Source organism: Platichthys flesus, chromosome 2 (genome assembly GCF_949316205.1).
Source record: "Platichthys flesus chromosome 2, fPlaFle2.1, whole genome shotgun sequence".
In the NCBI taxonomy this organism is placed as follows: domain Eukaryota; kingdom Metazoa; phylum Chordata; class Actinopteri; order Pleuronectiformes; family Pleuronectidae; genus Platichthys; species Platichthys flesus.
Window position 1 is genome coordinate 4,747,732 of NC_084946.1, and position 23,429 is coordinate 4,771,160.

General features: G+C 41.7%; 6 non-coding genes across 6 annotated transcripts; all 6 read right to left on the reverse strand.

Annotated features, from left to right (window-relative positions):
* Nucleotides 1-272: 272 nt before the first annotated feature.
* On the reverse strand, nucleotides 273-345 carry trnaf-gaa (transfer RNA phenylalanine (anticodon GAA)). Its single transcript has one exon. It is a non-coding gene; the product is annotated as a tRNA-Phe (tRNA).
* Nucleotides 346-760: 415 nt separating this feature from the next.
* Nucleotides 761-833, reverse strand: trnaf-gaa (transfer RNA phenylalanine (anticodon GAA)). The gene has a single exon. It is a non-coding gene; the product is annotated as a tRNA-Phe (tRNA).
* Nucleotides 834-1,222: 389 nt separating this feature from the next.
* Nucleotides 1,223-1,295, reverse strand: trnaf-gaa (transfer RNA phenylalanine (anticodon GAA)). The gene has a single exon. It is a non-coding gene; the product is annotated as a tRNA-Phe (tRNA).
* A 415-nt stretch (nucleotides 1,296-1,710) lies between these two features.
* trnaf-gaa (transfer RNA phenylalanine (anticodon GAA)) lies at nucleotides 1,711-1,783 on the reverse strand. The gene has a single exon. It is a non-coding gene; the product is annotated as a tRNA-Phe (tRNA).
* A 415-nt stretch (nucleotides 1,784-2,198) lies between these two features.
* On the reverse strand, nucleotides 2,199-2,271 carry trnaf-gaa (transfer RNA phenylalanine (anticodon GAA)). The gene has a single exon. It is a non-coding gene; the product is annotated as a tRNA-Phe (tRNA).
* Nucleotides 2,272-3,314: 1,043 nt separating this feature from the next.
* On the reverse strand, nucleotides 3,315-3,387 carry trnaf-gaa (transfer RNA phenylalanine (anticodon GAA)). Its single transcript has one exon. It is a non-coding gene; the product is annotated as a tRNA-Phe (tRNA).
* Nucleotides 3,388-23,429: the final 20,042 nt, after the last annotated feature.

Below are 23,429 nucleotides of genomic sequence, written 5' to 3' on the forward strand. Positions count from 1 at the left end.
GTGACTCACGTCTCATCAAGAAGCCTTTTTCATCCTAACTGCCTAAGAGTCCCTTGCTGTTTCGAGAGTTCTTATGTTTACCACGCAGCTTGTTGTACCTACAGGTTCCTCAATGTCATGGTTTGAAAGGCTGTTGATAACTTTACGTCATACATCCACATTTCTATCATCTCTATTATTAGGGTAACTGAAGTTAGGGTGTGGTTGGGAGAAGCACTGCCTAAAGATGAAAATTTCTAATTTCATAGCTTTAAAACTACAGATTTTGTATCTGCCGAAACCCGGGATCGAACCAGGGACCTTTAGAGCTTCAGTCTAACGCTCTCCCATCTGAGCTATTTCGGCATGTAAAACTACTGATATGGAGGCAATTTAGTGAGAAACAAATATATTTTTTACTGATATTTCTGGGGAAAATCTGTGAATTTTCTCAGTCATCCAAATCATGATTTCATCAGAAGTTCTTCAAGTGTACAGTTGTGTTGCTTGTGACTCACCTATCATCCAAAAGGCTTTTTCAGTCCTACCTGATTGCCAGCCTCTTACTGTTTTGAGAGCTATCATGTTTACCAAGCAGCTTGTTCTACCCATTGTTTCTTCCAAGTTATGGTTTGAAAGGCTGTTGATACCTTTATGTCATACTTCCTCATTTCTATCATTTCTTTCACTAGGGTAAGTGAAGTTGGGATGGGGATTGGGTTAAGCACAGCTCAATATTGGGATATCTAACTTCCAACATTGAGCGCTATGCCTTCATATCTGCCGAAACCCGGGATCGAACCAAGGACCTTTAGATCTTCAGTCTAACGCTCTCCCAACTGAGCTATTTCGGCATGTAAAACTACTGGCATGGAGGCCATCTTTTTGACTGATATTTCTGTTGGAAATTTGTAAAGATTCTTAGTCATGCAAATCATGGTTTCTTCAAAAGTTGTACAGGGGACTAGCTTGTGACTCACGTCTCATCAAGAAGCCTTTTTCGTCCTAACTGCCTAAGAGTCCCTTGCTGTTTCGAGAGTTCTTATGTTTACCACGCAGCTTGTTGTACCTACAGGTTCAACAATGTCATGGTTTGAAAGGCTGTTGATACCTTTACGTCATACATCCACATTTCTATCATCTCTATTATTAGGGTAACTGAAGTTAGGGTGTGGTTGGGAGAAGCACTGCCTAAAGATGAAAATTTCTAATTTCATAGCTTTAAAACTACAGCTTTTGTATCTGCCGAAACCCGGGATCGAACCAGGGACCTTTGGAGCTTCAGTCTAACGCTCCCCCATCTGAGCTATTTCGGCATGTAAAACTACTGATATGGAGGCCATTTAGTGAGAAACAAATATATTTTTTACTGATATTTCTGTTGGAAATTTGTAAAGATTCTTAGTCACCCAAATCATGGTTTCTTCAAAAGTTGTACAAGTGTACAGGGGACTTGCTTATGACTCACGTCTCATCAAGAAGCCTTTTTCGTCCTAACTGCCTAAGACTCTCTTGCTGTTTCGAGAGTTCTTATGTTTACCACGCAGCTTGTTGTACCTACAGGTTCCTCAAAGTCATGGTTTGAACGGCTGTTGATAACTTTATGTCATACATCCACATTTCTATCATCTCTATTATTAGGGTAACTGAAGTTAGGGTGTGGTTGGGAGAAGCACTGCCTAAAGATGGAAATTTCTAATTTCATAGCTTTAAAACTACAGCTTTTGCATCTGCCGAAACCCGGGATGGAACCAGGGACCTTTAGAGCTTCAGTCTAACGCTCTCCCAACTGAGCTATTTTGGCATGTAAAACTACTGGTATAGAAGCTAAGTAGTGAGAAACAAATGTATATTTGAGTGACATATCTTGTGAAAATCTGTGAAGATTCTCAGTCATTCAAATCATGATTTCATCAGAAGTTCTACAAGTGTACAGTTGTGTTGCTTGTGACTCACCTATCATCCAAAAAGCTTTTTCAGTCCTTCCTGATTGCCAGCCTCTAACTTTTTTGAGAGTTCTTATGATTACCAAGCAGCTTGTTCTACCCATTGTTTCCTCCACGTTATGGTTTGAAAGGATTTTGAAACCTTGATGTCATACTTCCACATTTCTATCATCTCTATCAATAGGGTAACTGAAGTTGGGATGTGGTTTGGGATAAGCACAGCTAAATATTGGGTTCTCTAACTTCCATCCTTGAGCACTAAGCCGTCATATCTGCCGAAACCCGGGATCGAACCAGGGACCTTTAGATCTTCAGTCTAACGCTCTCCCATCTGAGCTATTTCGGCATGTAAAACTACTGGTATAGAAGCTAAGAATTGAGAAACAAATGTATATTTGAGTGACATATCTGGTGAAGATCTGTGAAGATTCTCAGTCATCCAAATCATGATTTCATGTAGTGAGAAACAAATATATTTTTGACTGACATTTCTTTTGGAAATTTGTAAAGATTCTTAGTCATCCAAATCATGGTTTCTTCAAAAGTTGTACAAGTGTACAGGGGACTTGCTTGTGACTCACGTCTCATCAAGAAGCCTTTTTCGTCCTAACTGCCTAAGACTCTCTTGTTGTTTCGAGAGTTCTTATGTTTACCACGCAGCTTGTTGTACCTACAGGTTCCTCAAAGTCATGGTTTGAAAGGCTGTTGGTAACTTTACGTCATACATCCACATTTCTATCATCTCTATTATTAGGATAACTGAAGTTAGGGTGTGGTTGGGAGAAGCACTGCCTAAAGATGGAAATTTCATAGCTTTAAAACTACAGCTTTTGGTTCGGGATCGAACCAGGGACCTTTAGAGCTTCAGTCTAACGCTCTCCCAACTGAGCTATTTCGGCATGTAAATGTATGGTATAGAAGCTAAGTATTGAGAAACAAATGCATATTTGAGTGACATATCTGGTGAAAATCTGTGAAGATTCTCAGTCATCCAAATCATGATTTCATGTAGTGAGAAACAAATATATTTTTGACTGATATTTCTGTTGGAAATTTGTAAAGATTCTTAGTCATCCAAATCATGGTTTCTTCAAAAGTTGTACAAGTGTACAGGGGACTTGCTTGTGACTCACGTCTAATCAAGAAGCCTTTTTTGTCCTAACTGCCTAAGAGTCTCTTGCTGTTTCGAGAGTTCTTATGTTTACCACGCAGCTTGTTGTACCTACAGGTTCCTCAAAGTCATGGTTTGAAAGGCTGTTGATACCTTTACGTCATACATCCACATTTCTATCATCTCTATTATTAGGGTAACTGAAGTTAGGGTGTGGTTGGGAGAAGCACTGCCTAAACATGAAAATTTCATACCTTTAAAAATACAGCTTTTGCATCTACCGAAACCCAGGATCGAACCAGGGACCTTTAGAGCTTCAGTCTAAAGCTCTCCCAACTGAGCTATTTCGGCATGTAAAACTACTGGTATAGAAGCTAAGCATTGAGAAACAAATGTATATTTGAGTGACATATCTGGTGAAAATCTGTGAAGATTCTCAGTCATCCAAATCATGATTTCATCAGAAGTTCTTCAAGTGTACAGTTGTGTTGCTTGTGACTCACTTATCATCCAAAAGGCTTTTTCAGTCCTACCTGATTGCCAGCCTCTTACTGTTTTGAGAGTTCTTATGTTTACCAAGCAGCTTGTTCTACCCATTGTTTCCTTTTTGTTGCCGTTTAGCCCTGTACCTCAGGGTATGGCCACAGATGTTGTTTGCCCAGAAGCAGTACTTGCTTGAATCACCTTGAGTTCTCGCTTCGTGTACTCTGTGTTTAGGCGGATGGCAGACTCAACAGCTTCAAGTTTGGAAATGATAGCATCCAACTTGGATATATTGCAATAATTATTTGGTAGAGGAGGAACTGAGGTCTCTAGGCAGTGATGCTTGATGGCTGTCTTTCAAGTGCATTGAGTGAGCGTAAGGTAACTGTCTCTTGAGGCCCAAAGCTGAATGAAAGTTCCTTCAGCTGGCGGTTTTCTCTACTTTTTTTTTTTTCTATCAGCAATTTCAATCTTGACCTCTTTGTTAACTGCCTTCTTTTAAGTCCAGAGCAATTGAAAATGACTCTGTTTTTCTTGTTGAAGATTTTCTTTTTGAGTTCTTTGGTGTCTCAAGGCTTGTTAATGGGGGACAAAACCTTTTTGGTGGGAGACATATATACACAAAAGAACATGTATAACAAGACTGCGTGTACTTGCTCAGTGCTGCTACGGGACAAGGATGTAAGGATATTCCAGTTATAGGTCTCAAAGTAGCCTTGTAGCCAATGCTCTTGTTGTTCACACAGTTTGATAGATCTAAGTTCCTCACACTCTGTAAATAAAGCACTTCAAGTAGTGCAGTGGGGTGGACAGCAGGACCAAGGAGTGATCCATGTACATCTGGAAAATAACTGTAATAACTGAGTATCCAGGACACGTAGGTAACCTCTCCAAATTGGATGTTACTGTAACATGTATAAAATATGTAAGAAACAATAAAAAAAAAAGTGGCTGTCTAGTAATCACTACACTCTGTTGGAGAAAAGAAAAGTAGACAAGAACAAAAACTACAAATTTGTCCAGACCAGAAAAACTGCAGCCCTCTGGCTCCTCACACTGAATGACACATGTTGCTAAACAGAAAGAAACTTATGGTCTTTACTTCAATTCTTCAGCTTCATTTTCTACACTATGAATGTTTGAATGTGTGAAGATGTCACAGCAGAACCGAAAACAACAATGTAACAGGCCACATGTGTGGAAGAGCTGAGACATCTTTGTGTCAGCCTGTGGGATGATGATTGATAAGCATGATGATAAAAGTAGTAATCACCCTGCCAGGGAATTGGAGGCACAGTGTCTGCTGTTTTTAACAAGCGGCCATTCGTTTGTGCATGTGTGTGTGTGGGTTTGCAAACAGATACAATTTGTGTGCATCACTCATCAACACCCCCTCACCCAACTATCAGTCAAAATGTTGAATTGCACACGTTTCTGTATGTGTGTGTGTGTGTCAGTGTGTGAGTGTGGCCTTCGGACCGTGGCATGCCGCCTGCTACTACAGCGTGAGTGAGTGTGTGCAAGGCGTTCAAACATGAGCTTCCAAGCATGTGTGACATCCTAAATTAGACAACGTTCCTGGCTGCAAAAACCACTCAACCCTGCCAAACACACACGCAGACAGCACCATTTATGTGAGGCAGACTATGATGACAAGCTGCACACACACACACACACACACACAGATACACACACGCAGACATGGTGACTCATACATCTTAATTAGAAGCTAAGCAGCAACGTGTTAGCATTAGCGAGGAGAGGCGAAGCTGTCACTGCAGGCAGTGACAGAGATGGAGCACGTAATACACGCACGGACACACACATTTACGCATGTGAAGCGAGTGCATGAAAGTCCAGTTAGTTTAATACCTGAAGGTTGCTCGGAAGCTCTGTGTGTGTCTGTGTGTGTGTGTGTGCGTGTGTGTGTGTGTGTGTGTGTGTGTGTGTGTGTGTTTGTGTGTGTGTGTGTGTGTTCAATGCTGTATTAAACTCTTTGGTGAAACACACCAGCAGAAACTTTTTGAAAAAGTGAAACAGGAGTATAGTGTTAGTATGCAGGGGAGTGTGTGCATGTTTGTTTGTGTATGTGGCCTACAAAGACGCTGTAAAGCCAGCGCTGCTAACACGATCTGAAAACCTTACCAAGACCCTGTTGTTTGGTTTGATTTTGTCACTGGTCAGTGGCATTTGTCGAAGTTCAGGAAACACACACAGTAGGCGCATATGCACATACACACACACAGATGGTGGCATTTGGTCGGAGTGGTGCGGGGGCTTTGGGGATGGGGTGGTGGCGGTGGGTTGTTCACTGACGTTCCTGTTGCTACGGGAACAAAGTGACCTTAAACAGCTCATAGTGAGGGAGATACGAGGGACTTTCCGCTGACTGATCAGCTCACCTTAACGTCAAACACACACACACACACACACACACACACACACACACACACACACACACACACACACACACTCACACACTCACACACTCTTTAGCTAACGCTCGCCATTGCCTGTCAGGTCTTCCATCCACCTTGCATCTCGCCTCCATACTCATCCTCTGTTCCATCTTTTTTCTCTCTTCTGCATCTTCCCTCTATGTGGCTCTCAGCCTTTATTCAACAATGTCTCCATCTTTCACATTCTCTATTTTATTCATCACTCAGCCTTCTTTCCTTCTGAAACATTCTATTCCTCCATCCATACATCCGCACCCCTTCCTCCAGTGTCACCCTCTTCCTCTAACCAGCTTTCCATCCCTTCCGCACACTCCAACTCCTCCTATTCACAAACTGGTGACACTTTAAATGCCTCAGAACATATTTTTAGCTGATCCAAGAACTGGATCCCAATTTTCTATAACTGAATCTCTACTAGGCATGGGTACAAAGTACCAGTATATTTTGGTAATTGGGTCACTACCAGAGTAACGATAGGCTTCAGGACAAATGATTTTCGCCTTTGTATTTACGTTGTTTTCTCTTCTTCTCTTACTTTGGCGGTTATTGCGAATTGAAAGCATATCCTTTGCTAGTCATTTTTACCTTCCACTTATGATGCCGACGCTCGGTGATAAATTTCTGAATCTGTGTGTACGGACAAAGTACACACAGATCAATAAGTATCAGTGTCGATAAGCAGTATCAGTATCGTTAAAATCTAAACGATATCTTTCTCTAATAACTACACGTCAGCAGTTCTTCATCAAACTTTTGTCTCCGCTCCAAAATCTCCGCCAAACTCCAAGAAACAGGTCACATTTATCCCTGGGACTCCCAGAACCGATTTCAGATTCTTCACTTGTTCCTCCGCTCGCCATCTCTTCACTTCCACTTCTTCTCTGCTATTGCTTCATCTGGTGTTAATTCCTCTTCCCTTCCCTCTCAATTCCAATATTCACTTAGCTCTGTCACCCCCTGCATTACTTTTCTAACAGAGGTGGGATGCCTGTCCTTCCCTCCCTGCTCTGTCCTTCATCTACCCCTTCTTATATCCATCTTATTTCTCTCTTCTCTGCCTCACTCCTTCTTGGACTTTAACCTTATCGTCTCCCCACCCGTATGTTGGCCATTCACCCATGTTTCTCCTCATTATCTAACCCCCCCCTCCCCCCATTCTCAATCCCCCCTTCTTCTCCACTGATGACCAGAGATGCAGCTCCGCTCATCAGATTGCCTGTCTCTCCTCCCTGCATTCTTTAACACTTGTAGAAATGACCTGACACGTCCAATCCCAGGTTATTAAACAGATGTGCCAACTTTCTCTCTCGCTCCCTTACACACACACACACACACTGCCCGCAAACATTGAGAAAAAGCAAATCCCAGAGGACGGTCCACACACTCAAACAAACACACACACCCTATTACAAGAGCATAAATGAAAATGAATTATGCATTCTGTCCTGCCACTCGTAAATAGTATATGATACAGCCCCTGTTTCACACAAATGGGCATGGAGAAGCACATGCTGAATGAGAGAAGTGGTTTTGTGCCGTACGCACGCACACATGCACAGAACACACATTTATGAACACACACATATACACAAAAAAATTGGAAAAACAAAGGCTTGAATTTATTATTAATACAAAGCTCAAACAAGCAAAAGCTTGTCATTCACAGACATGTTGCATCATTTTGGCTGAAGACAATTTTCACAGTTGAATATTCAATGGCAGCATTAACACTGATTTTTCTCGAATGAACGTTCACACACAGACAAACACACACACATTCACAATCACACAAGGCTCTCATTGTTTTTAGCGTTCATGTTTACGGCAATTTTGAATGATGTGCCACCCACAACCGACTCCTCCTCCTCCTCCTCCAATTCCTCCCTCTGAATCCATACCAAGGTCGTTGGCGTCCCTCCTGGTTTTAGCATTCCCCTCATATCACCCATAATCCTCACTGTTTAAGCCTGAGGTACAAATACATTCTATTCAAACCACAATAAGGGGTCTGCTAATACCAAGCAAAGTGTTTGTTTGTGTATCTGTGTGCGTACCCACATGCCGCTGACTAATGTGTGCTTATATGCACCTCTGTGTATGTGTACGTGCACACTGGTATCTGTGCAGGGCTTTGTGTTTAACACCCATCGGTGCTTAGTATTCTCCCCGCCAAGCGTCCTTGCATCCCCCGTGCTTATTCTCTCCCTCTATGTTCTCCTCTTTCAGAGGCAACCAAATGCAGGTGGATAAAGTTTATACAGCATGACTGATGTAACCTTGGCACTATAGTGTCTAGTCTTTAACAGACAATTAAAATGGATGCAGCTGTTGAAAGGCTGAAAAGGACATTGCTATGGTGTATGACAGTGTTATGTCCATTGGGTGCTGATATATAGTGGTTTATAGAGATCTTGATGTAGAGGAAGATAAACCCACCAACACCCAGTTAATCCACACTTTATCACAGAAATATCTTTAACACCTTCCAATCTTCATTGTTCTTATCACAGTTAACTGTTACGTGTTATATGGTTCAGCCACATGCTTGTGCTTTCAGCCCACAGTATGCTTAGTAATCACAGGTGATTAGCATTATCCCAACAGTGAGAAAATGTAAGCGTGGAGCAGCACGAACACCCATTTACTCCACACAAAATCTAATTTGGCGTGTTCGCAGGCTGCTGCCAAAAGGTGTCTCCGCCAGATGGTGCGGCTTGCAAGTCACGGTGGGAGGAGAAATGCCTCAAAGCAACAAGAACAGACAAGAACTAGTAAAAGTAAATCAAAAGTATACAGCACAAACACATGGCATACAGCGTTGTGACAGCTGCAGGTGAATGTTTACTGTGGGCGTCAAAATAAAAGTGTGACAAATATGTCGGCACACAATTTAATAACCTCAACAATCAAGTATTTAAGAGTATTGAGATTAGGAAGAAAGACTTTGGCAGATCTATTCCAAGATGTGAAGCATCTTCAATAAGTGTCCACTGGGAGATATGACTGGATCTCCTGGCGTCTGCATGATGATGGTTGAGGCAAGTAGGGAGGCTCTGATAAAGCTCTGATACGCCTGAAAACAATCGATGAACCCTAAAATAAGGTTGACATTAAGAAGTACACACATAATAGATATTAATCCCTTAAACATCCCTGATTGTTAAAATCAAGTTCTATGACTTTTTTCTGAAAAATCAATGAAAATGATTGGTCCATACCACATCCGTCCACCAAATTTCATGATAATCCATCCAGCGTTTTTCTGCGTAATCCTGAAAACTGACAAACAAACGGGTGAAGATGAAAACAAGCTCCTAACCGGATGTAACAACAAAATCATCTACTTGTCCTGGAACATCCTCATTTTAGTGAGAGGGAGATGCTTTATTGGGTATTAGAACTTCTGGCAGATGCAAAGACAGCCTGATAAGTTTTAAAGAACCGCATCTGAAGACCGATAGGTTCAAGTGAATAAGGAGAGAGAAATTGTTACGGTGAAATCAGAATTTTTGAATGAAAGCAACATGGGAAGTGTGGGAAAGCAGAAGTGATGGAGATCATTACAGCAAGCAGAAAATGATTCATAGAGAAATTAAAATTAAAGTGCTTCCTTTCTGAACTAAATAATTATAAAGATCAATGTGTAAAAAATTTGTGTATTAGTTTTTGTGTAATTTCGTTGAATAGACAGTTTACAGGACATTAGCCTTACTCTACTATTCCTCTGATCTCATAAGAAGAGCTTCATCAGAGCACTAAAACGAATACTGCATTGTAGAACATTGTCAACATGTTCATATATAAAACTGTTATTTATCAGTAACTGTGAAGGAGAACTTAGAGGATTAAGACTATTCTCTTTGTTGAAAGTGGGTGGTTCAAGTTCTTCACTTTTTTCCTAGTAAAATGGATGGAACCTACTTCTTCCAACAGCGGCTGATCTTTTGTCATGACAACAACATTAAACTAGGGATGTTGACTCTCTGAAGACCAATGTTTAACTCAAATTCAAACTGGAACATGTTAAGAAGATAATGAAGCTAATTATACACATACTGATTTGATATTTTCTACCAAGTACATATCTCTATTAAAATCAGCTATCCAACTGCTCAGTGATGGAGTTATTATTATTCAGTCAAATTAATCCAAGTTCCAGGTCTATATGATATACGAATGACAACCATCTCATCAAAAACATGAATAGTTGGACCTCTGTCAGTGTAAGTGGGAAGTTTGAGATTAGTCATTAAGAATATAAGCTATTTTATCATGTTGTTAATCAAGCCAGACGTCATTTAACTATTGTCTTTTATTAGCAGCATTAAAAAGCATCTCGATAGTAATTAATCCTGTGTATCACTCTAAATTATTTATTTAATGCTGTACTGTGATCTCCGCTCAGACTTAAAAATCTATTTTAACAGTATAGAAAATAAGTGTAGCAGAGCTCCGTCTGATTAAAACCATGACGAACTCAGAAACCAGCAGACACTTCATCTTCCAACTGCTTTCAAAACCTACCGTCATCCCTCAGCTCGTCTCCGTCCATGCTTGAGTAAGGTCACTGGATCAGCTGAGCAACCCCGCTGACTGACTCTCGTTGCTTTAGCAACTCGGGGAGCATCGACCCGGCGGGAAAGGTTCTAGTAAGCCAGCACCAACTCAACTACACAATGTCAAACTGGAGCGCAGCTCCAAGAATATGCTGGAAAAGTAGGCACTGTGATAAGAACCAGTGCTCTGAATAACTAATTCCGAGACAATGTTCATTCCTTTTGTTCTGTTCACCTGTTTTTTCTTGATTACCGAAGTAAATCACTAGTTTAATTCTTTATTCAAGGATAATAGTCATTCATCTGTTTATAGCTTATAGACACTTAAAATATACATCCTTATTTATCACAGAGTTACTTGTGTTTTCCCTCACGGCAGAGACACAGATCTCTTGCTTAATTTATCTTCATTCAATCGAAAGATGTAGCTGACATTTTCCACAGGTCGTCATACATTTTACATATACCAAAAACAAGAAACATAAATCCAAGGTAACACATGGTGTCTATCGGGTGCAGTTTAAGTCCTGTGTGTGATGGGAGAGGTTACATGCTGCTCATGTGTGAATGCATGTGCCGATAAGGGCCCCCATGTGAAAAAAGTATATGACTAACATTAAGACAGATGTTAGGTTTTTTTACTCACTTGCATTTTAAGGAGAGTGAGGGGATTGGTAGAGTGAAAGTCTGAAAGTTAAGTTATTTGTTAGTAACTCTGGTTAACGCAGCGTTGATTGTTGCCTAATACCACTCTACTCAATCAGTGGAATTATTGTTCTTGCATTGGCAGCAAACACTGACATTGTATATAAATCATGGGCTGCAGAAATATTCAATACGAATGTAATACCTATGGAGACCAGGCTGTGTAAATATGATCTATTCCCATATGTCCCGGCCCACTGAGGCTCTGGCACTGGCTCAGTTGCTCTGTCTTGAGTATTTTACATACATGATACATGATTCCACCACACTTCTATACCGAAAAATAAATTGAATATTCATAACTTTGTGTAGCAGGATTGTGTTTTTACTCTGCTATAATGATGGCAACTCAGGGTCTGAAATGAGATTCAGAACAGTGTACAGTGTTTATACCCACAATCAGTTCATTCATTCATTCTCCAGCAGAAAATAAGACTTGGAATTCAAGTTATAAAAAGGTTGTCAAAGTTCATTAATGATGCAGGAAGTGACTACTCTAAGTGTACAACACAAAAGATCCTGTCGGACTATATGAATTTATGATTTCACCTCTAGTTTGACTTTAAAATGTTGATTGGAACACCGTCAAATCATTTTATCCTTTTATATCAAATTTCTCTAATTATCTTAACATTATTAAAGGTTTGATTAAACTTTGATTGACCCCCCTTGTTTTGACCCTGTGGTTCAAAACCACTGATTATCCTAAACCACTACAGCACACCACAACAGTGGATTAAGACGATTAACCCCCAACCTCCCAAATAAGCCCACGCATATAAAATGATCCTCCTCTACACTAGAAAATGAATGTGAACTCAGAAACACAACCTAGTAAGCTTTGACTAAAAACGATAAGGAAAGCCAATGATCTACGCCATGGGCGAGTCCCACTCACAAACCACAGCTTTCGACTGTAGAACAAAGTGACCTTTACAGCTCAGCACATCTTGAGGTACAGAAAGGACAATGAATGAGTTTGGAAAATGGTCCATAGGGCCGAGCACAGGGCCCTATGGATGCCCTGGATGTCTTGGTGCACATCTGGATTAAGGTAAACAATGTCCTTAACCTTCAAAAAGTGTGTGGAAGCATTTAGCCAATGTGCTAATGATTAATGCTGATGCCTTATGATGATCCACAACTGCAGTATTTACCACTATATCAGATACAACTGTAAGTGTAGTGTGTGTGTATGTGTGTGTGTGTGTGTGTGTGTGTGTGTGTGTGTGTGTGTGTGTGTGTGTGTGTGGAGGTGGTTACAGCCTTTATGAAGCATGTTATGAGCCACGTAAGTGGCTGGACGGATAGCTTGGAGCTGATTGATGCAGGCTGGACCGTCTCTAATGCTGTCTGGCTTGTAGCATACAGAATGTGACATTGGTTTGGTCTGAAGAATATTGATCTAGAATGGTTCTTGCCAAGCGTAGATATGGAGGGCTGTATTGATGTTCACCTTGGCTCTCATTTCAAGCTCATCTCACCCTGCCTGTGTGTGTGTGTTTGTGTGTGTGTGTGTGTGTGTGTGTGTGCGTGTGTGCGGGGTGGCAGTAGCGCCGGAGGCTACTCAAGTGTGAAATCGTGTGACGGTTTCTCCATTGCGCTTCATTTAGCCACACATCGCCCATCTCTCATTCCTGACAAGTTTCTTAACTGCTCCAAAATGCGAGTGCCTCAGGGTGGGGTAGCATTGCGGCCCTGCCGGTGTACCATGAGGTGTGTGTGTGAGAGAGAGAGTGTTAGAACATGTTTGTGGGGGCTAAAGGGAGAGTCTAATAAAGCCAGCAGCTGCCATGGAAACCAGGGCAGAGGCCAACTCATCTTCTGTCTGGGGAGCCATCAGGACCTCGGCCATGGTACAAACACATGCATGTACACGAACACACACTTACACACACAATCGTGTACCAAAGGCATGGCAAATGACTCCTAGAGGGAAGCCTCTCTTACACACTCACACACAAACAGCAGAGGAGCGGCCGTGAAATTTGCTGTGGCACCACAAAAAATAGGGAAGCAAGCTGCCTGTTCAATAGCCACTGTCACACTGTTTATACACACACACACACACACACACACACACACACACACACACACACACACACACACACTGCTGGTACGCCAACAAAATGACATGGGAGTTGCCTTAAACATGCTCAATATACAACTGTAATACTCTCCTCTTCCTTATCAAATATGTCTAAGTGTATGAATGTGTGTCTGTGTGTGTGTGTTTGTGTGTGTAAAATAGGTAGATAGAAGTGACATTGCGCTCTGGTTGATGCGATGACAGCAGCATTGAAGCAGTGACAGTTTTATTGCATTTCTAATCTCTGTTTACATAAACCCTCAACCTCCAGTCACATAGACACACTCACACACACACACACACACACACACACACTGATATACAGTATATGCATACGCTCACATTATTCAGACACCAGCCCCTCCCTTCTCTGTCGCCCAGACAATGAAAAGGGCAGAAGACGCCAATCAAAATGATCTCTAATAAGAATATTACCCATCAGGCTGGGGGGAGCGATGAGGAGAGGGGGCGGTGGGGTTGGATGGCTTGCCAAGCCTCATTTGACATTTATAAAATGAGTTACGCTCCGTACACTGAGAAAATAGTATGTGCCTATGCATTACGTGATGCCGGCCCCTTCAATCCCTCCCCTTCGCAAACTTGACAAATCTCATATCTAGGCTCCAGACTGACATGCCAGCAGAGAATTAGACGGTCGCAATTGAAAGAGTGACTGAGAGGGAGCTGTAGGTGAAGGCAATGCTGAGTGCCACTCTGGGTGTCACTAGGGTGTCACAGGATGAGGAAAGATGACCATAGTTAAGGCAGGCGACTGACTGTTTCCTCGACTGGACTGCAGATTCGGTTAGGTCAGGCGAAATGAGACTTAAATGACCCATGTGGGGATATCATCTCGACGCTGCAGCAGAGAGTACGGAGAAGATAAGAATAAGACAAATGGGGAGTAGAAAACATGATAAAAAAATTGAATCTCAAAGATTACAGCATATTGGTGCTGAATGGAGCATTTTGCTACATGTTCTGTTGTCTCATGTTTTTGCTAAACACACCCACATTAAAATTATTTGAGGGGCTTTTAGTCTCATTATTTTGGGAAGAAAAACTGCAAGCAATTCATTCTTTCTTGTGCTGGAAGAAATGAAGCATCTGCGTATAGCTTTTACAAACTGGTTTGATCTCAGGGGGCTTGCTAACGCCTACAGGGTGAAACAGTAAATGAAAATGGCACCACAGAATGAAAACAAAGAAAAAACACCCAGCAAAACCTTATTAAGGGAAGATGAAGGAGAAACTTTAGGGCAGGATTTCACAGGAGCGAGTCGACTGTCAGAACGGTAGCAAGTGTAAAAGTGCAGAGAGTTGGCAAACAAAGATCAGTCACAAAATGGTGCAATCACAGAACAGATGTCAGGGCCATCATGGTCCTCGCCATGTACTACATATATTACACCTTAGAGAGTACCTACCACTTTCTACCCTGTGGTGTACAGAGGGGCAGCAACACATGAAATGGCTACAAAAAAGAGAAACAAATATTTTTAAATCTTAAAATATTAAGCATGAGATAAAACAAAATCCAGATAATGATCACTAGTTGTCTCCCCTTATCCCACTGCTGATGATAGTAAATAATAAAAAAAAGGATATGCTCATCATGGGTATTTTTTTTTATTATTATGATTTTTTTTATGTTCTTAAGAAGATATATTTGTGTTTAATCCCAAATAATTTCAATGTTTTTAACATCTCCTAGCTGTTACACTTTGAGCTCTGGGGCCAACCACAAGTGCAGCCAACTACTGTAGCTTTGTAAAACACAAAAGTGTTGGTGGTCTGTCGGAGCTGAAATGAGCTGAACAGACTATAATGCTTGTATTTGATGTGGAGCTAAACACCAGCTCCTAGGGCCAGGTTGAGATAAGAGTCCCTGGACCTGCCACTGCCTCGAGCGTACTCTCATCAACAACTACAGCCTCTGGGCAAACTGTTCCAGTGTGCGTCAAGGCCGGCAAGGAGGAGTGCAATGCTGCTGAATCCAAGACCATCATGCAGGGAGGTGATCGGGCAGCAGAGACAACAATAGTAAAATGTGGCAAGTTAATTATGAGTGGCACAGTCACACATGGGAGGATAGTTGAGTGTGGCAACAGAGTGTGACATCACAAATTTACGGAGGTCCTAACAGCATGTTGTAAGGCACAGTTTAAAAAATGTGTTTTGATGCTTAAACAGTATTTATGTAGCACCTACTTTATAATCAAGAAAGGACATAGGAATCTTGCGTTCTACAATATGGGACCTTTAAAACTATAGTGTCTGCTATACATTTGAGACTGCAGGATTTCAAGACACAAAAAGCAGACACACAATCAAGACTGGTAGATAAAGCCGTGATAATTTAATACAAAATAATTAGACTAACAGAGGGCGCAGGAGGAAGATGCAAACAAAGAAGCTAACTAAAACAAAAAGGAGAACAGAAGGGAGCAGAGATACAAGCAACCTGCAGGGAACCAGAACAGCAGCAGGAGGTAACACCAGGAAGCCGAACAGACGAGCTGGCAGAGTGGACTGGGAGCACAGAGACTAAATACACCAGGGAGGCAGGAATAATTAGACACAGGTGGAACACATGAGGATGAGGCGGAAAACCACAAGAGAGGGAAATCTAGACAATGACAGGAGGTAAAACAATCAAATGAGGTAAGTGATTATCAGCGGCATACTGCGCATCGGGAACACCAGGACATTTCCCACATGACTTGATGGTCTTTTTGGCCTTGAACTGATAACTTGACAAGAAATAATATAGCTAGCAGGAATGAGGTGACGGACCTTTCCAATCCACTTATCTGTCAACCCACGTAACCGACATAATCACGTCGGACGTGACATCTCTCGGCGACGCACATAGCGGCCAAAGATATTACAGCTCCACTATCTGAAATCGCTGTAGCAGCTGTGCACCCGATTGTGATAACAAGTCGCCAGCCAAATGGGAGGTTGTGGTCCGAAGAAAAGGAAAAGGTGAAGCAGAGAGGGAGAGAATTAAGAAGACCAGGTCAGCCAAGCGACACTCAGACTGTGCACCAGTACAGGACTGAAACCAGCCTCCACTCTGAAACACACGGTCAAACTAGTCCCCACTCATTTCACAGTGCGCATTGTTTCGAAGAATTAAGTTACAAGCGTGTCAGAGTGATTAGAGTAACTATTATATTTAACCGACCTTCCTGTAAATGTGACACTTTATCTCACATTTGATCTAGTTAGTTTTGGCTTAAGGGATATTAATGCAGGGCACTAAATACTACTATATGATATACGCTTGTCCTGTTGTCATCACCTGTGTGGGCTGCATCTACCTATACTTGGTATTGACTGGCCTGTATACAGGCACACGTCTGACTAGGGTGTGTCCTCATGTCCTCTGTTGTATTCATTAACTTTTATGATTGACCTAGACACTCATGCAATTGGGCCCAGGTATCAGTGCTGTACTGTTTTTATCCTATGCTCTCCCCTGAGATCACTTGGCAAACCTACAGTGTGGACAGCAAAGAGATGCTGTTTGTCTTGGATCGTCTGCTGATGACCTTTGAAGTTTTGGTATACTTGGTGCTGTAGTGTTCAAAACACCTCTCTTGTATATTCTAGACACATCCAGTGCTCCTACAAACGTAAACTCTACCTCTTCTTATATGCCAAGGTGCTTTTTCTTCTCTGGAAAGTTATATGACACTAGAACAACTGCCATTTGTTTTTGCACTTGGACCTGTTTGCTGTTTCTAAGCACTCCTGCATGCACCAAAATACAATGAGTGCAACATCTGTGTTTGTATTTATGCACAATTTTTGAACTTGTTTTAAGAAACTGAACTCCTTGATCAAAAACACAAGGACTAAGATAATTTTTTTTTCAGTTCAAACACATAACTCACATACATTTGCCAAGGTTTAATATTAACATTCAACACATTTAACATGAATGCACGCCACTCTAGTAGTTTCAGAAAGAAAACTGCAACCAGCATTACCACAGGTCAAATAAACAGCCCATTTCAAACAAACAGGTTTAAAATAGGCACTGCACTAGTATAAAAACGAATTCTGGTCCTTTGGCCTGGTAAGAAATCTGTCAAATCAAACCCTGGTGCAAGTTAATTCCGGTGTGATTCATCTGTGGGCTGAAAGCAAACAAATCAACCACAGTATTTTGTGACATATGTGTAGTTTTAACATGAATTTCTAAGAAATGCTATAATATATAACATAATTGTTATAGAATTATTCAGAAAGATACATAATGTACAATGTAAACAAAATATGATGAAAGAAGCTAGGCTTGTACTATTAAAAAGGACAATTACAACTATTGAAATACAAAACAGGTTTATTACACACTGAATGCATCAACCAGTACTTTTTGAGTATAACAAAACAAATGGTGCAAATGAGACACTATATAAATAATGAAGTGACAAGCAATGGGCATGTTTTCGCAGCACTGAATGAGAAGTGTGTATATGAGCCCAAGGCGGGAGGATTAAGATTCCAACCAAGTCTCTGAAGACATCTTTTTATACCAACGTGGGGCCAACCCTGAGATCTCTATGTTTATGTGGGGACCAGTCCAGAATGTAAGCAGAGGAAAATAAAGATAAAGAGACCACAAGCAGGAGCTGTCTGACATAAAACAGAACTTAATGATGAGCACAATTCACAATCAAAAAACAAAGTAGAATGCAAGATAAATTCACAATAAAAATAACTATACAGCCTCTAACATTGTTTTTTTCAATAATGATGCATCTATTAACTTACCCATATATGAGGCTTAGTATTTAAACATGCTTGTGGACCAGATGTGTCTGTTGGTCCTCTGAACAGTGTAATGTTGAGCAGATGCAGTGGCTTGTGAGCGTGTGCAGTCCCAGTCTACCTGGGGCCTTTTCAGCTGCATGTCTCTGCCGTGTCCAACATGTGCGATGCACTGATTCCAGGGAGGTTGACTTTTGAAAATAAAACGTATCTGATCGCCTTCTACTTTGGTCTGAGACCAACTAGCACATGAAGAAGATAAACAAAAAAACAACCAGTCGAAATTCAGTGTATTATTGTCTGTGTTCTTTGCAGAAAAGAATAGTAGTGATTTTATTAATTTACATACATCAGAGGTGATTGTTGCTGTTTAAAGGTGCACTATAAACGTTACTCTTCTTTTTGAATATAGCATTATACTAAGTGTATCTTTTTCTTCTTATCCACCAGAGCAAAAAGAAAAAGTTTACATTTGATCTGGATACTCATTATTTTTGTTTAGAAAAGTTGTACATCTCAAAGTGATCTTAACCATTACCAGCTTATTCATTCATCCAGCCTGTAGATGCATAGCAAATGCTTTTAGATCACATCTTCCCCTCTAAATTGATTAATTCCACCTAATTGGTGCTTGCCTGCCAGCAATGTAATCTCATTAACGTTTACCCATGCAGCAAAATTACATGATTTGATTGTTCACAACATTAACAGTAGCTGCAGAAAAAGATGGTGTCGATACTTATTGAGCCAACTGCCGTTTTGAAGTGTGAAATCCTAGCGAGAGCACACAGTCTTTTCGGCACAGGCATATTCTCCTCCTGGCTCTCCTCCATGTTCGTGTCTGCTCTCAGTACAACAAGCTGTAAAAATGTGTCACATGTGACACAGCGGCTGACAGAAATTTTAGAAATATGCTGACGGCTTTCTTGTCCTTTCTTACTACTCTCATGTCGTTGAAGTTAAAGCAGCCAGTAAGCTTAGAAAAGCATAATGATTGGGAACAGCAGGGAAAAGCTAACCACAAAATGAACCAAACCAAAGATGTGTAAACTTCCTGTGTCTGATGGTTGCAAGGCAAAGCCAATGCTTCCTTTCATTATTGTTATTCCCCATATTGTCAACATTTAAGTAAAGGTTTTTAAATGTAAGACCCAGCAGGACCCAGCTGTTCACTTTGTATTTAGGCCTTTGTTCATGCCTGTAGCTTTTGTCTGAAATTTGCATCATGTTTAAAAACCCATGCATCCTCACGTTAAGTCATCCCCTTCACACATCAACTCTAAAGCATTCATCCATCATTTAAGACTTCGAAAAACACGAATTTCTGGTTTTATGCATCTGTAAAAACCTGAGGAGAGTATCCTGACCATGCAATCAGTTTATTTGTTGAGATCCTCTTCGTGTCCTGATAGCAGATGGTGGGCAGACATACACCACTGAAGCAGAGATAATAGCCAGAAGTTAGCGAACAAGTCACGGAAAAGTCTTCCTCTAGCAGCTCTCAGTCTGCGCACGTTAATGTGTTTTGGGGCTGAAGTTTTAAAGAGAGAGGCGATTGGAGGGGTTGGGATGTGTTGACTTCCTTTGTTTAGGGGTGGCCTGCTCTTGCTAGCTTTTCCAGGATTACAAACCATAGCTTTAATAACACAATACAGGATACAGAGATGCAGCATTTAGAGAGAGACAGTGGCAGGTGAATGCAGTCTGCTTGGAAATGGGTACAGTGGGTACTGAATGTAAAACAAAGGATTGACGAAAGATCAGACAGAAGTGTTGGTGCTCTATGCAATGTTGTTAATTTGCTTTGTACCTTTAACATTAGTTGAAGAACTGAACCACAACAAGAGAAAGGAACAGGGCAGAAATGGAAAGTGGAAAAACTGTTGAAATACATGGAGGCAATATCCTCATGATGCTAACAGCCAAGGGCAGTTTCATAGCTACACAGTATCAAGTCATATAGCCTACTTCAACAGAATGATGACGAGGAGGAGGAGGAGGAGGATGAAATGGAGGATGAGGACAGCGCACAGACAGAGGGGGAGGACAGCTCGCTTCTTTAGGTAGAGGCAGTGCCAAATATAATATGTGGGCAGAGAAAGGCGACAGCCTCGGGAGCAACCTCCAGTGGACAAGAGCAAGGGAGGAAATAAGAGAAAAGGAGCTGGGGAGACAGAGCGACAGCAGCGTCAGGCCTCGCTGCAGACAGGTGAGATGTCCAACTTTATCCCCCCCCCCAGTGTGAGGAGACTCACCCGAGAGAAACAACCATCTGTGAATTGTTTTTACACCAGAATTGGCTCATAATGCTCTTAATAAGATATAACAAAGATTAATAGACTCGAATCTGGGGCCAAAACACTCTATCAAGTCAAAACTAATGATAATAAAATAAATATATCTTTCTATGATATAGCAGAGACACTTTATAGTGTGTGTGTGTGTGATTGCAACAAACTTATTACATTTTCAAGACTCAAGAAGGTATAAACACTGCACATACACAATGTAATAAATGAGGCAGCTCAGCCAATGGGACAGAAACACAAACACTAGCAGGTCTGCCGGGAAAAAAACTGTTCAATATCTTTTAATATCTTGTATGACTTCCATGAGCTTGAAGGACTGCATCCATGCGGTTCGACAATGATTCATACAATTTATTGATGAAGTCCTCAGGAATAGGAAAGAAAGCAGTCTTACATGCCTCCCAGAGTTCATCAAGATTCTTTGGTTTCGTCTTCCATGGTTCCTCTTTCATTCTACCCCAGACATGCTCAATGATGTTCATGTCTGGTGACTTGGCTGGCCAGTCCTGGAGCATCTTAATCTTCTTCGCCTTGAGGAACTTTGATGTAATGATGGAAGTATGCGATGGAGCACCATCCTGCTAGAAAATTTAACCCTTTTTATGGTTGGGAATGTAAGAGGTAGCTAATACTTCTTGATATTTTTGGCTATTGATATTACATTACATGTCACTGACGCTTTTGTCCAAAGCGACTTACATTTTTAGTACACTCAACATTTATGAGGGGCCACTTAGGGGCTCAGTATCTTGCCAAGGACACTTCGGCATGCAGATGGGGAAGACTGGGGTTTGAACCGGCAACCTTCATGTTGGAGAACGCCCACTGTACCCCCTTGGCCACACCGCCGTGCAAATCTCTCTTACACCCCCCATACTGGATGTAAACCCAGACCATGATTTTTCCGCCACCAAACTTAACTGTTGTCCTGGTGAATCTCGGATCCATGCGGCCTCCAGTAGGTCTCATGCAATATTTGCGGCGGCTGTGATGTAATTCAACCCAAGATTCATCTGAGAAATCCACCTTCTGCCACTTTTCCAGCGTCCATCCTTTTAGCAGGCTGTGGGCCTTGGCAAATGCCACACGTTTTTTTAATTGCCTTTTGTTTAGTGCTGGTTTCTGGACACTGATTCGACCATGGAGGCCATTTCGAGACAGAGCGCTACAAATTGTCCTGGTTTACACCGGGACTTGAGGTGACCAGGCCTGGTGCAGCTCTGCTGCAGTGGAAAAGGGGCTGGCCTTGGATTTTCGAGCCAATAAACGGTCCTCCCGAGCAGTTGTCTTCCGGGGTCTGCCGGACCTGGGCTTGTCAAAAACATCTCCAGTCTCTTCAAATCTTTTTCTTATTCTTTGTACTTGACACTGAGACACATTGAAGGTGTCAGCCACCTCAGCAGTGGATCTGGTCTTCACCCCCTTGATAATCAACGCTTTGGCCTCAGGGTGAATCTTAGGCATGTTGTCAGAGGTCAAGTTGCAGTTGATGTGAAGGTCTGGTGTGCTGGGTTTCTTTTTATACACACCCACTAATTGATTGATCAATTATTGATTACAGCCTGCAATGAGGCTGTAATCTAGGATTGGGTGCATTATATGACAAGGCAGTTGAGCAGAATATGCTAGCTGTTTTCACAGCACAATGTAAAGCTTTGAGGTCTGGAGCTAAAGTACACTGATGTGATCATTTACGTCTCCATTATATCCTCACCCCAAGGTTCATAATTTCTCTGGGGCTTTTCTACTTTCACTCTAGTCTTTTAAGCCGTCATGAAGTCTTCAGAAGAATTACAGTTTGATATCTCCTCTACAGTCCCTGACAAAATCTTGTCGCAGGCTGCACCAGATCTACACCAGGCCTGGTCACCTCAAGTGACTCATTTTAGAACTAGACTGAATCCAGCCTTCCTGTTGTGTAGCGGTTGTGGTGCTTTATCTAGGGGAGGTGCTACAGTTGAGGCAAAGTCAAGAGTCGGTTCCCCCAAGAACACATTTTCACTCACTGCGATGGCAAGAAGTGACAAAACACAATAGTAGGAAATGTAGTTCATGGCTGCAGCAATTGCACAACTAGAAAGAAAAAGAGGGATTGAATGGGTTCTTAGAGTTCAGCATTCAGAGAGTGGCTGGTGATCAATTTACAATTTAGTGGCCTCAAACGTAGTGCTCCCTCTTTCTGCAAAACAGCCCACGCCTTCCTAGCCACCTATGTGATATAGCGACACATCTGTTTTGGGGCTTTTCAAGAATCAGAATGACAAATAATCAAGGCATCTTAGCTTTGCTACCAAACAAACTTCTTTTTTTTTGACGAAAACACAAGTCCGGTAATTGTGAGATTTGGCTTCACATCTCAGACCTTTTACTTGTACAGTGTGTGGTAGAATTAAACAAAATTTCTAAAGTCGCACAACTTAAAGGGAAACTGGAAGACATGTTTAAGGACGGAGCCCCAAGTCAGTGTAATGATTGCTAATCCCTGGGCCAATTTGCCTAAAAAGCCTAAAGCTTCTTTGGTTTTGGAACCGAGTTACTCTCATGTTGCTGTGACAATCTGTTTGACATCACTGCCAAATAAATAAACGACTTGTGTTTATGAACAATGGAATTGAGCTGTCTGTCAGCGAGACAGTTTCAAAATGATATACAACTTCCAAAGCCAGATATTCTTGGGCAAACATTGAATCCTTGTTGTAGTTTTCTCCCAATAGAAAATTTGGCTCACAGCAGTTCTTATCCCGAGATATAGAATTGGAGCTCGTCACCGAATCAGAATCTCGTGTGGATCGTTTCAGCCACTTCACCACAATGAAAAGCTCACATGCTCCTGCTCGTGCACACATACACATACAATGCAAACGTCTGAACACACACACAGACACACATTGATAGGGAACAATAGACGTCAAGGGGACACCTGCTCGCCTGATACACCCTCCTCCCTCTCCTCCTCCTCCTCTTCATCCTCCCTCCCGCTCCTCCATTAGGATTCAGTTCAGGGCTCAGC